A 17,509-nucleotide genomic window follows, 5' to 3' on the forward strand; every position below is an offset into this window, starting at 1 on the left:
ACAGTGCATTCAGATCACTGCTGTATGGATAATGGCGATCGCCATTTTTTTATTTTCCTTGTCTTCCTTCCCTAAGCGCGCGCGTGTAGTGGGGCGGGCCAGCATGTCAGCCAATCCCAGACACACACACAGCTAAGTGGACTTTTAGCCAGAGAAGCAACGGCATGTGTGATAGGATGTCCATGTCACATGTCCCTGCATTATAAAAACGGACATTTTCCTCCAGCACGCCATTATCTGCCTTCTGCGTCTTGGTGTCAGTCACCGCTGGCGTAGCTCCTGTCTCCGATACTGCTGTGTACGCTCTATACACAGCGCTATACAGAATAGGGATAGAAGTATCTATTAGTCCTTTTAAGGGCTAATACCGGCAGGGTCAGAGCCATAGGTGACTGTCAGGTCCGTGAAAACAGAGTTTAACAGCTACACAAGATGACAGCGTCTGTGTAGCTAAGGTCAGGGATTTCCTCGCTGCATTTCCCCATTAGGAGGGATAGAAAGGCAGGCTTCCTTTCCTCTACCCAGACCCACAACCCTGCCACTGTACCCTCCTGCCCTTTGCACACTCAAGCTCATTGTTACTAAGCCATTATACTAGCAAACACTGAGTAAACTTAGTGGCATCCTAAAAGTGGCTGTTGGACTTCCATTAGTGTCCCACTGGTGCAAATCTATGTGCATCACCTCTGCATTGCACACTCAAACTCATTGTTACTAAGCCATTATACTAGCAAACTATCCTGCCAGTTTAAAAGGGCCGTAGTTGCATTGTCAGGGATAGTTATTGTTGTTTATTCTGCTGTTAATAAAGCTAGACCACCGCTGCAATCTACACCACCTCTCAATTTTTACTACCACATTTTAAGTGCACAATCTTGTCGCAATCAAAATGAGTGGCAAAATGACAGATGCTGGTGGAAAGGGGAAGAGGCGTGTTGGAAAAGGAAAAAAAGGGTTTGTCCGTGGGGAAGGTGGCAAAGCTCCATTAACATCTGCTGAAGATAGACCATCTTCCAGCAAAAGTAAGATGTCTACTACTTACCGTGGACAATCCGATGTGCTCCCTTTTTTATGGACACGAACAACTGGAACAAAAGGTAGATGATGGCCAAAAAAGGAAAATGCTTGAATGGATCTCAAGTGGTCCAACAAGTGCCCTCTCCGCCACCTCAACTACCGCATCCAAAAAACACCAGTCCTCTGAGTTGTCATCCCAATCAAACTTGCTTTCTCCCAGCTCTGAAGTCTCCATCCGCCCTGCACAGTATGGTGGAACTGAGATGGCTGAGTCTGCAGAGCTGTTCAGTCACACTATAGCCTGGGAATCAGAGGTCTGCTCCAAAGCTACAGTGAGTACAGACCAGGAAATGGTCTGCAGTGATGCCCAGAACCTTTGTGACTCTGATTCAGGCCGCGAGGACCAAGTTTCTGAGCATAATGTTGACCCTTTTTCACAAACTGTAACACCTGTTGTTATAGACAATGAGGAACATACTGATGACGATGAGACGCAGATACTAGATTGGGATGACAACTTAAATATTCGGTCAGGGCAAGAAGAGGCTCGGTCTGAGGGTGAGGGGAGTGCAAACACAACAATTGATGAGGAAGTTCTAGATCCCACCTACTGTCAACCCACAGTCAGGCCCTCGAGGAGGTCAACAGAGACGGTGGAGGAGGATGCCACTGACGACGAAGTTACCTTGCGCCTTCCTGGACAGAGACGGAGTACTGGTAGCACGTCTACAACTGCATCCTCAGCCACCACTGTGCCTCTGAGCACTAGTCGGGGTGGATCAGCAGGTCGCATGCCCTCTAAGCCTTGCCTAGCCTGGTCCTTTTTTGACATAGCAAAAGATCGCCCAAATTATGTGATCTGTAAAATTTGTCGTGATTCTGTTAGTAGAGGGCAAAACCTCAGCAGTTTGACAACTTCTTCCATGAATCGTCACATGAATAAATATCATATGTCCCAGTGGGAAGCTCACCGTGCTGCAATGCGGCCTAGCGGAGAGAACCATCCACCGCCTGCCCCTTCCAGTGCATCTGCGCGCTCTTCATCTTCTAGGACTGTGGGGACAGCTGTCACACCTGGTTTTCCACGCACAACTTCCACCATTGTAACCGCAACAGGAAGTTTGCTTGGTAGGTCGTCAGTTGGTTTGGAAGGGGAAACAAGTGCGTGTGTACAGCTCTCGCAGACATCGATAGCACCAACGTTGGATGAAGGCAACATCATGTCTACGCCTGCATTTTCCTCACAAACCTGCATTTTTCCAGGGACACCCTACTCAATACCGTCTACACACAGCAGCCAGATCTCTGTCCCTCAGATGTGGACAAATAAAAGGCCATTTCCTGCGACCCATGACAAAGCTAAGAGGTTGACTTTATCCCTCTGTAAGCTCTTGGCTACCGAAATGCTGCCTTTCCGCCTGGTGGACACACAGGATTTTAGAGACCTTATGTCTGTCGCTGTGCCCCAGTACCAGATGCCCAGTCGCCACTACTTCTCTAAGAAAGGTGTGCCCGCGCTACACCAGCATGTCGCACACAACATCACCGCTTCCTTGAGAAACTGTGTGTGAACGGGTGCATTTCCCCACCGATACTTGGACCAGTAAGCATGGACAGGGACGTTACATGTCGCTGACTGGGCACTGGGTAACTATGGTGATAGATGGTGAAGGGTCTGCTGCACAAGTCTTGCCGTCCCCACGACTTGTGTGTCAATCCTCTGTCTGTCCAAGTTCCGCCACTGCTTCTGCCTCCTCCACCTCATCTGGGTCCTCCACCTCCGCCCCAAGCCTGCCTGGTCAGGCCACCAGCGTTCTCACTGCGCAGAAGGAATCACGCACCCCTCATTACTATGCTGGCAACAGAGCGCAACGGCATCAGGCGGTCTTTAGCTTGACATGTCTTGGAAATAGGAGTCACACAGCGGCTGAGTTGTGGGCAGCTCTGGAGACTGAGTTTAATAAATGGTTGTCTCCACTCAATCTGCAGCCTGGTAAGGCCGTGTGCGACAATGCTGCAAACCTGGGTGCGGCCCTTCGCCTGGGCAAGGTGACACACGTGCCTTGTATGGCTCACGTGTTGAACCTTGTTGTCCAGCAATTTTTAACACACTATCCCGGCCTAGATGGCCTTCTGACCAGGGCACGAAAACTGTCTGCTCACTTCCGCCGTTCAACCGCCGCAGCTGAGCGACTTGCATCGCTCCAGAAGTCTTTTGGCCTGCCGGTTCATCGCCTGAAATGCGATGTAGCGACACACTGGAATTCGACTCTCCACATGTTACAGCGACTGTGGCAGCACTGCCGAGCCCTGGTGCAATACGTCATGATGTATAGCCTGGGACAACGAGATGCAGAGGTGGGGCAGATCACCCTGATGGAGTGGTCTCAGATCAAGGACCTATGCACCCTTCTGCACAGTTTCGACATGGCGACGAATATGTTTAGCGCTGACAATGCCATTATCAGCATGACAATTCCAGTCATTTACATGCTGGAGCACACGCTAAACACTATTCGGAGTCAGGGGGTGGGACAACAGGAAGGGGAGGAAATACAGGAGGATTTATATGCGCAAGACACAACAACATCACCAAGGTCCAGACGTTCATCATCACCAACGCGGCAGGCATGGGACCATGGGGGACAGGGATCAACAAGGGCGCATGGTAGCAGGCAAAATGTTGAGGAAGGTGCAGGAGAAAATGAAGAAATGGAGGACGAACTGTCCATTGACATGGAAGACTCAGCGGATGAGGGAGACCTAGGTCAAATTTCAGTTGAAAGAAGTTGGGGGGAGATGTCAGGAAGAACGAACGGTTAGCACCTCTATGCCACAAACACAGCGTGGACTTGGTCCGCATGGCTGCGCAAGACACACGAGTGCCTTCTTGCTGCACTACCTCCAACATGACCCTCGTATTGTCAAAATTAGAAGTGATGATGACTACTGGCTTGCCACACTATTAGATCCCCGGTACAAGTCCAAATTTTGTGACATAATTCCAGCCATAGAAAGGGACGCACGTATGTAGGAGTATCAGCAGAAGCTGTTACTCGATCTTAGCTCGGCTTTTCCACCAAACAACCGTGCAGGTGCAGGGGAGTGAATCTCCCAGTTGCAACTTGACAAACATGGGACGGTCTCGTCATCTTCAACAGTCTACCCGTACCAGTAGCACCGTATCTGGTGCTGGTAACAGCAATTTTATTGAATCTTTTCATAATTTTTTTTAGACCATCCTTTGCAAGGCCACCAGAGACAACAAGTCTGACACATAGTCAGCGGCTGGAGAGGATGATACAGGAGTATCTCCAAATGAACATCAATGCCATGACTTTGCAAATGGAGCCTTGCTCATTTTGGGCTTCAAATCTTGAAAAATGGCCAGAGCTCTCCACTTACGCCTTGGAGATTTTTTCGTGTCCAGCTGCCAGCGTTGTCTCTGAACGTGTCTTCAGTGCTGCTGAGTGTGTGCTGACAGATAAGCGCACGCGTCTGTCCAGTGACAATGTGGACAGACTAACGTTCATCAAAATTAACAAGTCATGGATCCACAAGGAATTTACTACCCCTGTGTCATCCTGGGGAGAGTAAATGCTTGTGGATTTGGAATGTGCTTGATGCAAATCAAAACATCCTGTTTGCAACTAGGGCACAAGTGCTGCCACTGAAGGGGTGAGTGTCTGTGTGGCCCAATTTTTGGAAAAAAGGGAGACTCCGCTTGGAGTAACCCTTGCTTACATTGTTTTTAAAAATGATCCAAGATGAACAGATCTGGGATCAGGAAAGACTTTGCTACCTACCCCGGTGTCATCCTGGGGACGGTTAAGTATGGCGTATTTTTGAATGTGCTTGATGCAAATCTAGCTGTGAAGTGTACAACTGGGGCACAAGTGCTGCCACTGAATGGGTGGGTGTGTGTGTGTGGCCCAATCTTTGGAAAAAAGGGAGACTCCGCTTGGAGTCACCTTGCGGTGTTTTACATGATTTTAGAAGGGCGTGCCATGCCTATATCTGTGTCTCCTCCTCTTTTTCCTTGTCCAGCTCTTTTGTTTTCGCATGAGTATATGTCCTTGTCACTTTCCCATGTGTTTGTGTTGTGTTGTGAGTTGTTTGTCACCTTTTGGACACCTTTGAGGGTGTTTTCTAGGTGTTTTTATGTGTTTGTGATTGCCTGCCATTGTTTCCTATGCGGTTCGAGTTCGGTTCGTCGAACCGAACTCGAACGAGACGCCCGTTCGGCGAACCGAACTCGAGCCGAACCGCGACCGGTTCGCTCATCTCTAGTCGTGAGCCACATTCAGCTCCCATCCATCTCAGTAGTGACGCACAGAGCCTCCATTACCGGTATAATGACAGCCAAAGCTTTTCCATAGAAATCACAACGAGGCAGTATACCAAGAGCCAGGGGTTCCCATCTCCATTCATAGTTCTCTTTTGTGTGGGGCTACTCACAAATGTCACCATCTGAAGACCTGCTCTTCATAGTGGTTTGCAAGGTCTGGTGCAAATGCACCTACCTACCAGATATGAGCAAAACAACATTTCATGGGCCTGCAAGCCATATGTGGCCCCCGAGCCACAGGCAGGGGACCACCGCTTTAGAACGACCACCATTAACCCTGACTTGAGCCATAGGAGATGTATTAAGGGCCATAATACGTAATATATGGCAGCCCAGACCAATCTTTTTCAGCGTCACCCTCAGGAAATCCCAACCAACACTATTGAAAGCTTTCTCAGCATCTATAGACATTAGGCTTGATGGGATTTCCCTAGGAGTGCACCCTATCAATAATAGACAAGGTCTGTTCCTTCTGTGGAATATCGGGGATTAAGGGTTGCAACATGATAGCTAGCATTTTTAAATATATATCTTTAGATTTATGGTAATTATTGAAATGAATTGTAAATTGTTACAATGTGTGTGATGTCTCTCTGCCTTAGGGATAACCGTAATCGGAGCTAACAAATAATTGCATGGGATATTTCCCAAGCAGGGCTATAGAATTAAGAGAGTGCGATAAGACTGGAGCCAAACATTCCTTAAATAGCTTAGGCCGGTTTCACACATCCGGCTTTTCGCCGGTTTGTAGATTCCGGCGCACGCCAGTACAGTGTATACAGTACAGTGGCAGTGCTGTAACCTCCGGGTCACATGCTCCGGTCACATGACAGCATGTAACCGGAGCTTGTCGCGCTGCCACTGTACTGTATACAATTGGCTTCACAGCATTTTTTATATAATCACAATGGATCAAGGAACTTGTCAGGGGCTTCACAGCATTTTTTATATAATCACAATGGGGATGTCAGTTCCTTTAAAGTGAATGCTGTGGAACAGATTCCAGCCCCTAGAAGAGGTGGTGACCGTATTCAGATACTGCGGGACAGGGAAGCCAGGTGGATTTTGACATACAATACCTGCATGCCAATGGGCATGAATATCAAAAGTGATTTAATGTATATATATTAATATGTTGATTATTGTTCTGAATGCTTTCGGTATTTATTGCATACAGGTATATTTATGGTTGTAATCATTATTCATAATAGATCCATTTTTTTGAAAAGTGTTAATTCATGGAGAGTAATGGATATAAATTTTTCCTGTATGGGATCTTATGGAATTTAATGAATTATATTTGGCACATCCCAAAGGGTTAAATTGATTCGGGAAGATCTCCTTTTGCAATGTATTAGGCTGCTGCCTTGCTGACATAATTGGGTTAACCTGTGTATGTTTGACCGGATGTAGCATTCTGGGAAGTGAAGAGGTTTTTTTCTATATATTATGTGTTTCATTTGGATAACATATGTCTATGACTAAGGGCCACAATGGCCAGAAACGCGTAAGACGCTTTCTTTTTAAAGAAAAAATTTTTTTGGATGTCATTCTGATGATTGGTATTTTAATAATTTTTCAATAAAATGAATTTTTAATTCACATCTATCTCGGACGTGTTGCTGGATCAGGAAAGGAATATCCACCACTTGCTGCTTTATATTCCTGAACACGGAATTTACATCCCTGCACCGTTCTGGGTCCTGGAGCCAGGTGAAATAATACTACGGGTGAGCTGGAAAAAAAACTTTCCTTTCTATACAATGTACTGGCGTGCGCTGGAATCGGCGAAAAGCCGGATGTGTGAAACCGGCCTTAAAGGAAACCTGTTAGGTCCAACATGCACCCAGAAACAAGAGCAGTTCTGGGTGCATATTGCGATTCCCTGCCTAACCATCCCTGTATACACTAGCACAGATAAAGAGATCTTAAAAAAGTATTTCTAAATATCTCTTTACCGTATGCTAATGAGCACAGGGACTGGTCCCCTGGGCGTTAGTTCCCCGGCCAGTCGGCTTCATTAGTTGTTAGTACGTCCCTGTGGGCATGCTAACATGCTAATGAATGCGCAGAGTCACAGGATGATCTCACTCACCTCTCCGCTGCCATCGCGTCCGATGGGGGATTTCGGCTAAGTGCGCATGACCCCGGAGTTTCGGTCATGCGCACTACTTCAGTTTGAAGCCAGGATGCGTACACCCGCCTTTATAGTGCACATGACCCAAACTCTGGGGTCATGCGCACTGAGCCGAAATCCCCGAACGCAATGGCGCCGGAGAGGTGAGTGAGATCATCCTCTGATATTGCACATTCATTAGCATGCCTACAGGGACGTACTAACATGCTAATGGAGCCAACTGGCAAGAGGAACTAACGCCCAAGGGACTAGTCCCCTCGCTCATTAGTATATGGTAAAAGAACTTTAGAAACATTTTCTAAAGATCTCTTTATCTATGCTAGTGTATACAGGGACAGTTAGGCAGGGGTTAGCAATATGCACTCAGAACTGCTCGTGGTTCTCGGTGCATACTACACCTGACAGGTTCCCTTTAAAAGGGAACCTGTCACCAGATTTTTCCCTATTAAACTAAAAGTGTCACCTTCTGCAGCTCTTGGGCTGCATTCTATGAAGGTGCACCTTGTGCCCTGACTCTCCTTCCAGGCCCCAAAAATAACTTTATAAAACCTGGCCGTTAGGTATGCTAATTACCTGTATTGGCCAGATGGGCAGGCTCATTTTCTGCTCCTGCCCCCCCTCCTGCCGCTGATCGCCGTCCTCCTTTCTTGATTGACGTGATGACGCCTCCGTCATCATTCTCGTCGCGTTTTCAAATCTCGCGCCTGTGCAGTAAGGTCGGCTCGCGCTGGCGCAGTTCGCTCTGCCATACTGCGGGCAGAGCAGAAAACATAGCTGCCCTCGCTCGCGCCTGTGAGCTTAATGCGCAGGTGCGAGATTATGGACGGGTAAGAGGATGGCGTTGGTGAGGCCCTGCAGAGTGCCGATCATTAACTCGCACCTGCGCATTTAGCTCATTGGCGCGAGCGAGGGCAGCTATGTTTTCTGCTCTGCCCGCGATATGGCAAAGCGAACTGCGCATGCACGAGCTGACCTAACTGCACAGGCGCAAGATTTGAAAATGCGACGAGGATGATGACGGAGGCGTCATCATGTCAATCAAGAAAGAAGGACGGCGATCAGCGGCAGGAGGGGGGACAGGAGCAGAAAATGAGCCCGCCCATCTGGCCAACACAGGTAATTAGCATACCTAACGGACATGTTTTATAAAGTTACTAGCTGTACTACCCAGCTTCGCCCGGGTTAATAACTGCTGTTAACAAAATAGAATGTATTAACAAAAATGTATTCTGCACACAAAAACCACAAAACAAATAGATTGAAATGTAATTATAATGTCTGTCTCCCACTCTGTATATATCTGTCTCTCTCTTTCCCTGTGTCTGTCTCTTTCCCTCTCTGTGTCTGTCTCTTAACCCGTCAGCCTGTCTCTTTGTCTGTGTCTTTCTCTTTGTGTTTGTCTCTTACCCTGTCTATGTCGGTTTCTCTGTTTCTTACCCTGTCTGTGTCTGCCTCTTTCCCTGTCTGCCTCTTTCCCTGGCTGCATTGTGACACGCCAACATCCAATATATAAAGCTGAATGTGTGTGTGTGTGTGTGTATGTATGTCCGGGATTGGCATCCGCACCGTCGCAGCTACAGCCACAAAATTTTGCACACTCACACTTCTGGACGCCGAGAGCATCATAGGCTATGTTTTGAGGGGAAATTTTAACCCCGCTCTTTACAGTTATTTGCCAAAAAACCTGCCTCCATTAAAGCGAATGGAGCTGGGAGCCACAGTGCAGCCAGAACTTCAGAAGAATGTGCAGCCACGCCCTTATATGGAATGTTGGCGTGTCACAATGCAGCCAGGGAAAGAGACAGACACAGGGAAAGAGACAGACACAGGGAAAGAGACAGACACAGGGAAAGAGACAGACACAGGGAAAGAGACAGACACAGGGAAAGAGACAGACACAGGGAAAGAGACAGACACAGGGAAAGAGACAGACACAGGGAAAGAGACAGACACAGGGAAAGAGACAGACACAGGGAAAGAGACAGACACAGGGAAAGAGAGAGACAGGGAAAGAGAGAGACAGGGAAAGAGAGAGACAGGGAAAGAGAGAGACAGGGAAAGAGAGAGACAGGGAAAGAGAGAGACAGGGAAAGAGAGAGACAGGGAAAGAGAGAGACAGAGATATACAGAGGGGGAGACAGACATTATAATTACATTTCAATCTATTTGTTTTGTGTTTTTTGTGTGCAGAATACATTTTTGTTAATACATTCTATTTTGTTAACAGCAGTTATTAACCCGGGCGAAGCCGGGTAGTACAGCTAGTTCCATATAAGGGCGTGGCTGCACATTCTTCTGAAGTTCTGGCTGCACTGTGGCTCCCAGCTCCATTCGCTTTAATGGAGGCAGGTTTTTTGGCGAATAACTGTAAAGAGTGGGGTTAACATTTCCCCTCAAAACATAGCCTATGACGCTCTCAGGGTCCAGAAGTGTGAGTGTGCAAAATTTTGTGGCTGCAGCTGCGACGGTATGGATGCCAATCCCGGACATACACACATACACACACACACACCTTTATATATTAGATTTTTGGGGTCTGGAAGGGGAGTCAGGGCAAAGGTGCACCTTCATAGTATGCAGCCCAAGAGCTACAGAAGGTGATTCTTTTAGTTTAATTGGGAAAAAAAATCTGGTGACCTTTGAAGAACCCTAGTCGAAAAATAGTCAGGACCAGGGCTATTGCCTACCTTCAGACCCTTAAAGGGGTGGTTCACTACTCTTCAGTAGTGACCACATCACTGTAAAACTGAAAGGGGAGGCTTTTTCTAAATACCTTGATCAATTCTGCCTGTCAGCGGCGCTATCGTGGTCCGCTCATCCCCATGACGTGGCCCCGGGCTCCATGACCTCTGGGATCCAGTCATGTCACGTCAACTTCCAGTTGACCTGACATCATCGTAGCCAGCCCCAGTCTTTCTGAGTGACTGGGCTATGGGCATTTCATTGCTCATTACAGCCCAGTGTCACAGGCCAGCATCTCGCGTGCGTTCTGCTTTACTGCAGAGCACCGCAAGCAGGAGAGATCCTAAGCTGTGACTCTGGGCTGTGATGAGCGGTGAAATGCTGCTCACAGCTCAGTCACTCAGGAAGACTTGGGCCGGCCACGATGATGTCAGGTCAACTGGAAGATGAGCGGACCGTGATAGTGCCGCTCAAAGGTAATATTGCCTGATCAAGGTATTTAGAAAAAGTCTTCCCTATCAGTTTTATAGAGAGGTGGCCACTACTGCAAAGTAGTGAACCACCTCTTTAATCACCCCCAAAACCTCATTCAACTCAAAGTGTTTTTACAGTGCTTGTGACTGACATGCATCCAAGAACGGAGGAGCAAAGCTATGCAAATATGCCATAATATCCTTGGTTTTAGCCACGGCCCCCTTGTAGGATCCTCCAATGTTATACAAAGTTGAATAATATGATCTACATTCCTCCAGAATGTCAGAGGGAGAATAAATCTGACCCTTCGAAGGAGAATTAATGTTCATGATATGTGAAATAATTGAGGGCTCAAGAAAGCTACCTGCCACATCACAGAATAAAGTGTTAACAGTTTTCTCCAGCACATGGGAAGAGATTTTCTCAGGCTGGCCACGGATACGGGGATTATTCTGTTTGTGACGATTCTCTGTCTAGATGTGTTAAGAAGAGTGCACATGATCAGAGTTAGCAGCGGTTTGGATTTTCGCTATGTCCAGAATGCTGTGTTGTTCTGTACAAGCACAGTGAATGGGATCTATACAAATCTCATGCCCACTGTGCCTCTTTTAGAAGCTCCGTAAACTCACAGGCAACACAGCTTTCCGAATGTCGCAGAATGTAAATTTAGTCTTGGAGAGACACTAGTGTTCGGAGCAGGAGAACACAGCGAAATTACACTGCATCATTAGTCCTGATAGTGTGCATGGACAGTGCGTTCTCCCGGCCAGGACACGCTAGCGTCTCCACTAGAGAAAACAGGCTGCGTCCAGAACGCTCTCCAGATTGTGTGCACATACCCTTTGAAGGTCCGAAATCTGAATGGTATGTTTGGATATAATGATGGGATGGTCCTCTATTCTCGGATATAAGAACGCTGTGTCAGTCTCTAATTCATCCAATCTGTTAATCACTTGCATAATATCCTGTTTCACAGAATCACTGACATAGGCCTGAGTCTCCTCTATCCTGCTAAACATGGCCTCCAAGTCCTGCCTTGTGGGGATAGAGCATAGGTGCTCTCTCCAGTCCCACTTGTCTCCAGAGAGCCGAGAAAGGGAATTCACCAGTGACAAGTCCGACCTTGCTGGGGTTGAGTATGCAGGACTACAGACAGCTCAGAGGCCAGGTCAGACGGTGGGGACTCAGTACTGCAGGTTGGCGCCAGCACCATGACTGATGGTGCCAAGGTGATTGAACTGTAGCATAGGTAGCAGAAAATACCTGCTTCTGAGGCTGCCGAGCTCGGGTCAGGAGTCGTGGATGTTCTCTTCCTGCCCATGGACATAACGGCATAGGATAATAAAAAATAAAAAAAAAAAGAGAGGTTTGTGGGTATATTAAAAAGCAAGGGTTTTGCAGCATCTTTGCAGGCACACGTCCTATCCCGCCATAAGCAAGCCTCGCCCCCTTAGTTACGTCTTTTAACGCTTGACTGTTCAGAAACCTAAAAGAAGTAATGTTCATAATTCAGATGACATTGTTTGAAAGCACCCTGAACTTTATAATTGAAGGAGGAAAAAGATGACGGCGGCAGGGCTGCTGCAATAAAGGTACAGCAAAACCCACACCAACTACTAAAAGTGTGCATGTGGCCTAATAGTTCCCACCAACCATGACATCAAGGCCACGTGCACACATGGAGTACTTGGTCAGTATTAGCCCATAGTATTAGTAAGCTAAATCCAAAAATGCAACAGAGATCAAGTATAATAAAAAAAAAGTGACCCACTTATGTATTTATTACCCATGCCTGGGCTTCACTTACAAATACTGAGGTAAAAAAAACTCACCAAACACTCAACGTGTGCACGTGGCCTAAGGCAGCTGGGGCTACAGGGCAACGTGTCACATGAATCTGAGATTGTGGTGTCACATTGCAACATTACATCTAATTATTTCTTATGGTGTCACACTGCGACCCACTGTGAATGCAACACAATGTTTCATCAAGAGCTTTTCTCATATGAAGAAATACATTACAAATCATCTTCTACCCATTAGAATGCTAATAACAGACAGCACATGGGGTGCACACTGATGCCACGTGCCATCTGTGAATTTTCACAGACCAATAGACATGGGTAATTTTGACCCCTGACTTGGATCAAAAATAGACACGTTTATGTGATTTTTTTTTTTTTTTGAGCACGCGTGGTCAGCAAAGAAACACTGACCTATAATGGCTACGTGGTCTATAAAGACACCAATAGAACACGTACGTGATTCACAGATATCTGAACAAGGCCTTAAGGGTGCTTTACATGCTGCAACATCGCTAATGATATATATCGTCGGGGGTCACGTTGTAAAGGGGGCTTTACACGCTACGATATTGTTAATTTTTTATCGTCGGGGTCACATTGTTAGTGATGCACATCCGGCGTCATTAACGATATCACAGTGTGTAACACGTACCTGCGACCTTAAGCGACCTCAAAAATGGTGAAAATCGTTCACCATGGAGAGGTCGTCCCAAACTCAAAAATCGGTAAGGGTTGTTTTTCGTTGTGGTTCGTCGCTCCTGCGGCAGCACACATCGCTATGTGTAACACCGCAGGAGCGAGGAAAGTCTCCTTACCTGCCGCCAGCCACAATGTGGAAGGAAGAGGTGGGCGGGATGTTTACATCACGCTCAGCTCCGCCCCTCCGCTTTGATTGGCCGGCCGCTTAGTGACGTCGCTGTGATGCCGAACGTCCCTCCCCCTTGAGGGAGGGATTGTTCGGCAGTCACAGCGACGCCGCCGACCAGGTAAGTGCGTGTGACGCTGCCGTAGCGATAATGTTCGCTGTGGCAGCGATCACAAACAATCGCATGCACGACAGCGGCGTGTGCTTACACGCTCGATATCGCTAGAAATTGCTAGCGATATCGCTACCGTGTAAAGCCCCCTTTAGTGATGAACATCCGGCACAGTTAGTGACATCGCAGCGTGTGACACCGAGGAGCGACGATCAACGAGCGCAAAAAAGTGAAAAATCGTTGCTCATTGACACGTCGCTTCTTTTCCAAATATCGTTGCTGCTGCAAGTACGAGGTTGTTCGTTGTTCCTGTGGCAGCACACATCGCTATGTGTGACGCCGCAGGAACGACGAACATCTCCTTACCTGCGTCCACCGGCAAAGAAGAAGGAAGGAGTTGGGCGACATGTTCCGGCTGCTCATCTCCGCCCCTCCTCTGCTATTGGACGGCTGCCGTGTGACGTCGCTGTGACGCCGCACGACCCGCCCCCTTAGAAAGGAGGCGGTTCGCCGGCCAGAGCGACGTCGCAGGGAAGGTAAGTTTGTGTGACAGGTGTTAGCGATGTTGTGCGCCACGGGCAGCGATTTGCCCGTGACGCACAACCGACGGGGGCAGGTACGCTCGCTAGCGATATCGGTACAGATATCGCAGTGTGTAAAGTACCCTTTACAGTCTGCATTCCACTGCCACCAATGGCCAAATGTGGATCCTATAAAGACGTCTGAAAGAGGCCTTATAGTCTGGGCACACCACCACCAATGGCCAGATGCTGATCCTATACAGACATCAGAACAACGTCTTATAGTCTGGGCTCACTGCCACCAATGGCCAGATCTGCATCCTATACAGACATCTGAACAAGGCCTTATAGTCTAGGCTCACTGCCACCAATTGCTAGATGCTGATCCTATACAGACATCTGAACAAGGCCTTATAGTCTAGGCTCACTGCCACCAATGGCCAAATGTTGATCCTATACAGATGTGTGAAAGAGGCCTTATAGTCTGGGCACACCACCACCAATGGCCAGATGCTGATCCTACACAGACATCTGAACAAGGTCTTATAGTCTAGGCTCACTGCCAATGGCCAGATATGGATCCTATACAGGCATCTGAACAAGGTCTTATAGTCTGGGCTCACTGCCACCAATGGCCAGATGCTGAGCCCATACAGACATCTGAACAAGGTCTTATATAGTCTAGGCTCACTGCCAATGGCCAGATATGGATCCTATACAGACATCTGAACAAGGTCTTATAGTCTGGGCTCACTGCCACCAATGGCCAGATGCTGAGCCCATACAGACATCTGAACAAGGTCTTATAGTCTGGGCTCACTGCCACCAATGGCCAGATGCTGAGCCCATACAGACATCTGAACAAGGTCTTATAGTCTGGGCTCACTGCCACCAATGGCCAGATGCTGAGCCCATACAGACATCTGAACAAGGTCTTATAGTCTGGGCTCACTGCCACCAATGGCCAGATGCTGAGCCCATACAGACATCTGAACAAGGTCTTATAGTCTGGGCTCACTGCCACCAATGGCCAGATATGCATCCTATGTCCCTGTAGGCAGTTCATGCCTAAACCTTATTGCTTGTAACAACCTAATTACTTTCGAATAACGACACTGACCACTAATATGGTGCATAAGTATGGCCACACTTCTTTATTAATATACATACAACTACTTTATTAACACTAAAGTTGAAAAATGAAGACAGTTATTAAAAAGCAGAAGGCCGATCTCCCACCGATTCGGTCATGTGATTAGCCATATTTAAAGGGAATTGTCACCAGGTTTATGCTGCCACATCTTAGGGCAGCATAAAGTAGTCACCATCACTATCACTTTTTTCTTGCGGTCACTTTCATAAATTCCATAGTTACTGGTACCATGAAAAAAAAAAAGCACTAGTTCTACAATCTGCATTGGGTCACAATGACCCCATAGTACAAGACAAGTGTTAAGTAGGGCAGATTAAGCCTGGGACAGATTTCCTTTCATACTACAGCTTTTAAGCAGCTGCTGCACAGGAAATAAGCAGCTGACTTTAAAGGGGTATTCTCAAGTTTAGGAATGATGAGGTGATAACCTCCTGATCACTGAGGGTCTGACAATTGAGACCCCCACCGATCCTAAAATCCTCGGTACGCACTGCTGCTCCATCCATTCTTAAAGTGAACCTGTCAGGTCTAAAATGCACCCAGCACCAGGAGCAGTTCTAGGTGCATATTGCTAATCCTTGCCTAACTGTCCCAGCGTCTAGTGGCATACTTTTTCTAAAGATCTCTTTATGCATTTCTAAAGATCCTGTATGATATGCTAATGAGCGCAGTGACTAGTCACAAGGGCATTAGTTCCCCCGACTAGCCTGCCCTCTTAGCATGTTAGCACACCCACAGGGGCGTACTAACATGCTATTCAACGTCCAACATCATTGGTGGTGATGTGCATACCTGTGTCCATTGTCACCACATCAGATGCTGGGTTTAGGCTCAGTACACATGATCGAAAGTCTCGACACTTCCGTTCATGTGCACTAGAACTCTCTCAAGCTGGGACGCATACACCCGCCTTCATAGTGCGCATGAACGGAAGTGCCAGGACTTCTGATCATGTGTACTGAGCCTAAACCCGCCAAAACCCGACATCTGATGTGACAACAGACACAGGTACGCGCGTCACTGCTGATGGCAATTGGCAATGAATAGCATGTTAGCACGCCCACAGGGGCGTACTAACATGCTAAGAGGGCAGACTATTCGGGGAAAATAACACCCTTGCGACTAGTCCCCGCACTCATTATAGAAGATCTCTAGAAATACTTTTTCTAAAGATCTCTTTATCCATGCTAGTGTATACAGGGACAGTTAGGCAGGGATTAGCAATGTGTACCCAGAACTGCTCGTGCTTCTGTGTGCATATTGCACCTGACAAGTTCCCTTTAATAGGAGTGCCTAAATTCATGCAAGTGCAGCGCTCACTTATCTCCAGCAGTCACAGAATGAATGAATGGAGCGCAGTGTGCACGATGGACTCACACAGGCGCTTCAGAACTCAGAGATCTGGGATCAGTGGGACCCCTCAGTGGGCGGGATGGCTGCCCATCACACGGGTGCTGGCTAGCTTCCGACTGTTAGTATATGATCAGTGGGGGTCCAACCGTAGCACAAAGCTTAGCACCCGTCTTTTCATATGAGGTGCTCTGCCAGTGACTAACAAATAATGGAAAAGTGTATCCACATTCCGTGCTCACTAGACAATACAACAGTGATGACGTCACTGAGTGATATCACAGGCTGCAGCATACATACAGCAGCAATCCGTCACCTGACCCGATCTGTGCCGGTGCCTGCCATTTCCATCGCTCAGGCGCTTCCTACCGTACTGACCGGATTCTCCTCACCTGATTGCTTATCCAATCTCTATACTCTCCATGTAAACCGTGTCGTCACTTCTGGGATGTGACGTCACAGAACCAACGGCGGCAGCGGCTGGTCAGTGCGCAGGCGTGGAGAGCAAGGTAAAACCTGCTATGGATCGGCGGGAGCTGTGATCTCTGAAGTAGCCGTCAGCCTGTGACTAGCTCTGCACATGCGCACATCGCCATAACCGGAATACGCTATCGGTCCTCACAGTGATTCTTCTGTTATCGCATGTATAACACTGCAGAGCATGCGCACAAGTGTGAACTCCACTGACTGGAGCCTCTTCAGTCAGGTCTTCTGGGGCTTTTATCTTTTAGGCCAGTTTCTATTCACGTCCGGCGGTGTAGCTGCTGGCTCCAGGCTTCTTTTCTGCACAATACAATACATGCAGCATTCGCTGTAGATTCTAGGAGGCCCAAGCTTCAACCTTAAAAAAAAGCTTTTCTAGGACATGTTATTAGAGATCCTTTATATGAAGAACTCCTATGTAAAAAGTGTGCTTAAAGGGAACCTGTCACCAGTTTTTCCACTATGAAACCAAAAGTATCACCTTCTGCAGCTCCTGGGCTGCATTCTATGAAGGTGCACCTTGTGCCCTGACTCCCCTTGTAGACCCCGAATATAACTTTAT

At 47.6% G+C, this 17,509-nt stretch overlaps 1 protein-coding gene and 1 long non-coding RNA gene across 2 annotated transcripts in view; both read right to left on the minus strand.

Moving 5' to 3' along the window:
• Window positions 1-16,852, minus strand: part of LOC142243227 (uncharacterized) — a 30,772-nt gene extending 13,920 nt beyond the window's left edge. The window contains exons 1-2 of the long non-coding RNA XR_012724317.1: window positions 16,765-16,852; window positions 11,922-11,971 (exon numbers count right to left, since the gene is read on the minus strand). This is a non-coding gene — a long non-coding RNA (uncharacterized LOC142243227). The remainder of the gene's footprint in view (window positions 1-11,921; window positions 11,972-16,764) is intronic.
• The window catches only part of LOC142243225 (uncharacterized), a 102,521-nt gene extending 85,644 nt beyond the window's left edge, over window positions 1-16,877 (minus strand). Inside the window, exon 1 of the mRNA XM_075314899.1 lies at window positions 16,857-16,877. The gene's annotated coding sequence lies outside the window, so the exon portion shown is untranslated. The remainder of the gene's footprint in view (window positions 1-16,856) is intronic.
• Between the last annotated feature and the right edge of the window lie 632 nt (window positions 16,878-17,509).

Source organism: Anomaloglossus baeobatrachus, chromosome 6 (genome assembly GCF_048569485.1).
Source record: "Anomaloglossus baeobatrachus isolate aAnoBae1 chromosome 6, aAnoBae1.hap1, whole genome shotgun sequence".
Lineage (NCBI taxonomy): Eukaryota > Metazoa > Chordata > Amphibia > Anura > Aromobatidae > Anomaloglossus > Anomaloglossus baeobatrachus.